Below are 4,754 nucleotides of genomic sequence, written 5' to 3' on the forward strand. Positions count from 1 at the left end.
TCACTCCTCTGGGCCTCAGTTCCCTTACCTGCAGAAACGAGGTTCAATACCTGTTCCCCCCTCCTACTGAGACCGTGAATCCCATGTGGGACCTAATTATCTCACATCTACCCAAGCGCTGAGTAAAGTGCTTGACAGTACGCACTTAACAAATGCCACAATTATTATCGATCTACAGCGAGGACCCACATCTTGTAAAACAGAACCACATAAAGCACATTTTGGAGGCTGGATTCAGTTATCTCTCAGGGCTAATCGATCAAGCAAATTCATTGAGGGCTTCCTGGGCAGAGCACGGTACTAAGTGCTCAAGAAAGTGCAATATAATGGAGTTGGTAGACACTTTCCCCGCCCACAAGGATCACATAGTCTAGAGGGGTCTTTCCAGGTCTAAGAATCTCTGATTTGGAACCAAGTTAACAGCCACTTTGATAGCTGCTAGATCGTAAGATCGATTTCGGGCCGGGATTGCGTCTACCAATTCAGTTTTACTCTCTCCAACACCTAGACAGCGCTCTGTATCTAATAGGTGCAAAAAACATTCCATGGATTGATTGACTAGGGCATTTTGGGCGCACTAGTCTTAACTTGTCATTTTTTTGTGATCATTCCACAAAGTGGCTGGCAAAATACCTCAGGCAGAACTAGATCCAGCCCTCCTCTGTTCATAAAAATACCAGATAAAATCTCCAAACGTGGAATCGGATTAATGAAAAAAAATTTGAACCTCTGGAGGATCATCTTCTCCGTGGCAGTAAACTGATGGGCGAGGGGGGGGAAAAAAAAGGTAATTAGATCTGCCTTTTTGTTGATCTTGCACCTGAACCGGGATGGATGGTAGAGTTGGAAAAACGCTAACGAATTAACTGTTGGCAGGCATCACATGAAACCAAAAGAGTATTTTGAGAAAATGATGATGGGGGTCTAATGCATTCTCAGTATATTAAGTTGTTCTCTTGAATTATTTATGCCTGTATTGTGATTTCGAAATGGGGAACTTCAGAGATTATTTCAGCTAGTGAGAAGTTAAGAGCCTGATAGGTCATTCAAGGAGGAATGTTAACTAGGGAAAACTGCTGTAGCGGTGCCTGTTCCCTTCAAAGAGAGAGGTAAGAGACGGAACAGCAAGAACAGCCCTGAAATGCCTGGAACTACATCCAAGGTGCACTCAATACATGATTCATTTTCACTTTATTGTAAAATGCAACAAATCCCATCTTCAAGCGATGCAGAGAGTGTGATATCCGCAGGGTAAATGAGTGAGTGATATTCTTTCAATAAGCGGGGCTGGGGGGGAGCATAGAAGCAGCGTGGCTCAGTGGAAAGAGCCCGGGCTTGGCAGTCAGAGGTCATGGGTTCTAATCCCGGCTCCGCCACTTATCGGCTGTGTGACTTTGGGCAAGTCACTTCACTTCTCTGCGCCTCAGTTACCTCATCTGCAAAATGGGGATTAAGACTGTGAGCCCCACATGGGACAACCTGATCACCCCGTATCCCCCCCAGCGCTCAGAACAGTGCTTTGCACATAGTAAGCGCTTAACAAATACCATCGTCATCATCATCATCATCATCATCATCATAGGCCTGGGAGTCAGAGGACCTGGGTTCTAATCCAGGCTCTACCACTTGCCTGCTTTGTGACCTTGGGTAAGTCACCTAACTTCTCTGGGCCTCAGTTTCCTCACCTATAAAATGGGGATTAAATATTTTTTCTCCCACCTACTAAGAGTGTGAATCCCAAGTGGGACAGGGTCTGTGTCTGACCTGATTATCTTCTACTCCAGCATTTAGCAGAATACTTCATTCATTCATTCAATCATATTTATTGAGCACTTACTGCGTGCAGAGCACTGTACTAAGCGCTTGGAAAGTGCAATTCGGCAACTTATACAGTCCCTACGCAACAACAGGCTCACAGTCTAGAAGGGGGAGACAGACAGCAACACAAAACAAGTAGACACGCGTAGAACAGTGCTTTGCACACAGCAAGCGCGTAACAAATATCATCATTATTATTATCAAAATAAATAGAATTATAGAATTATTACTTGGCCCATAGTAAGCCCTTAATAAATACCAATAATAATGGGAAGCAGCGTGGCTCAGTGGAAAGAGCCCAGGCTTTGGAGTCAGAGATCATGGGTTCAAACCCCAGCTCTGCCAATTGTCAGCTGTGTGACTTTGGGCAAGTCACTTAACTTCTCTGGGCCTCAGTTACCTCATCTGTAAAATGGGGATGAAGACCGTGAGCCCCCCGTGGGACAACCTGATCACCTTGTAACCTCCCCAGCGCTTAGAACAGTGCTTTGCACATAGTAAGCACTTAATAAATGCTGCCATTATTATTATTATTATTATTATTATTCTCCGGGCCTCAGTTCCCTCATCTGTAAAATGGGGACCCACTGCCTGTTTTCCCTCTTCCTTAGACTGTGAGCCCCAGGAGAGACCGGGCCCATGTCCATCCTGATTGTCTTATATCTACCCCAGAACTTAATACAGTCTTTGCCCAACATCCACCACAATCATTCTAGGGACGAAGAGTGGAAGCAGAGAGCCTTGAAGCCCATCATCACAAGTTTCCACTCAAGAACTCTGGCTGTAGGTTGATCAATCAATCACTTAATCCATCAATCGGTCATATATATTGAGTGTTAACTGTGTGAAGAGCCCTGTACTAGGCACTTGGGAGAGTACAGTATAACAGAGTTGGTAGACACATTCCCTGCCTATAATGAGATTATAGTCGGGCGGGGCGATGGACATTAATATGAATAAATAAATTATGGCTATGTACATAGGTGCTACCCCTCTCAGGTTTGCACCTGGAGGGTGTACAGTACTCCATCAGTCTCGACTACGGGAGGGAGAGTCAAGCAGAGGCCTACCCATTCCATTCCTAGCTTGGCCAGTGGCTAACGAGTGGAAGGCAATATGCTACAAGTCAAATACAAGTCCAATTTTTACCAAGAAAACTCTATGGATCCCTTACCAGAACAATTGCAGATGGAGGTGGGGCGTTCTGCAAGTGACGTGTCCATGGCGTCGCTGTGGGTTGGAGACGACTCGGCAGCATAGTTCGTCCATTCATTCATTCACTCAATCGTATTTATTGAGCGCTTACCGTGTGCAGAGCACTGGACTAAGCGCTTGGAAAGTACAATTCGGTAACAGATAGACAATCCCTACCCAACAACGTGCTCACAGTCTAGAAGGGGGAGACAGACAACAAAACAAAACAGGTAGGCGTCAATAGCATCAAAATAGAGTTATAGTTTTATACACAAGGCGTAACTGCTATGGGGCTGAGGGAGGAATGATTGAAGGTGCATATCCAAGCGCAGAGGCCAGCACAGAAGGGAGTGGGAGAAGAGGAAATGAGGCCTTAGGAAAGGCCTCTTGGAAAAGATATGCTTTTAATAAGGTTTTGAAAGTGGAGAGGGGAGAGTGATTGTCGGATATGAAGAGGGACGGTGTTCCAAGCCAGAGGCAGGATGTGGGAGAGAGGTAGGTGGTGAGATAGATTCATTCATTCATATTTAGTAAGTGCTTACTGTGTGCAAGAGCACTGTACCAAGCACTTGGGAAAGAACAATACAGCAATGAACAGTGACAATCCCTGTCCATAATGAGCTCATAGTCTGGGGGCAGGGAGGTGGGAGACAGACGTCAATACAAATAAATAAAATTACAGATATATACTTAAGTGCCGTGGGGCTGGGAAGGGGTGAGAAGAGCAAAGGGAGCAAGTCAGGGCGATGCAGAAGGGAGTGGGAGATGAGGAAAAGTTGGGCTTAATCCGGGAAGGCCTCTTGGAGGAGTACCTTCAATAAAGCTTTGAAGGGGTGGGGAGAGTAATTGTATGTAGAAGTTAAGGAGTGGGGACATCCCAGGCCAGAGGCAGGATGAGGGCCAGGGGTCGGTGGTGAGACAGGCGAGATCGAGGCACAATTAGAAAGTTAATAATAATAATGGCATTTATTAAGTGCTTACTATGTGCAAAGCACTGTTCTAAGCACTGGGGAGGTTACAAGGTGATCAGGTTGTTCCAAGGGGGGCTCACAGTCTTAATCCCCATTTTACAGATGAGGTAACTAAGGCACAGAGAAGTCAAGTGACTTGCCCAAAGTCACCCAGCTGACAATTGGCGGAGTCAGGATTTGAACCCATGACCTCTGACTCCAAAGCCCGGGCTCTTTCCACTGAGCCACGTTGCTTCTCCAGAGGAGCCAAATATGCCAGCTGGATAGTAGAAGGAGAGAAGCGAGATGAGTTAGGAGGGGGCAAGGTGATGGAGTGCTTTAAAGCCAATGGCGAGGAGTTTTTTTTTTTGCTACAGAGGCGGATCATCATCAATCGTATTTATTGAGCGCTTACTATGTGCAGAGCACTGTACTAAGCGCTTGGGAAGTACAAATTGGCAACATATAGAGACAGTCCCTACCCAACAGTGGGCTCACAGTCTAAAAGAGGCGGATAAACAATAACTGATGATTTTTGAAGATGGGGGGGGGCGGGGGGCGGGGGGCGGTGACATGTCCTGAATGTTTTCACAGAAGGATGATCCTGGCAGCAGTGTGAAGTATGGACTGAAGTGAGGAGAGACAGGAGGTTGGGAGGTCAGAAAGGAGGCTGACGCAGTAATCTAGGTGGGATAGGACGAGTGATTGTATTAACATGGTAGCAGTTTGGGTTTAGAGGAAAGGATGGATTTTAGCGATGTTCTGAAGGTGGGACCGACAGAATTTGGTGAC

General features: G+C 46.1%; 1 non-coding gene across 1 annotated transcript; it reads left to right on the forward strand.

Moving 5' to 3' along the window:
• Positions 1 to 2,807: 2,807 nt before the first annotated feature.
• LOC119920160 lies at positions 2,808 to 2,945 on the forward strand. The gene has a single exon (XR_005447924.1). It is a non-coding gene; the product is annotated as a small nucleolar RNA SNORA7 (small nucleolar RNA).
• The last annotated feature ends 1,809 nt before the right edge of the window (positions 2,946 to 4,754 follow it).

Source organism: Tachyglossus aculeatus, chromosome X1, assembly GCF_015852505.1.
Source record: "Tachyglossus aculeatus isolate mTacAcu1 chromosome X1, mTacAcu1.pri, whole genome shotgun sequence".
Lineage (NCBI taxonomy): Eukaryota > Metazoa > Chordata > Mammalia > Monotremata > Tachyglossidae > Tachyglossus > Tachyglossus aculeatus.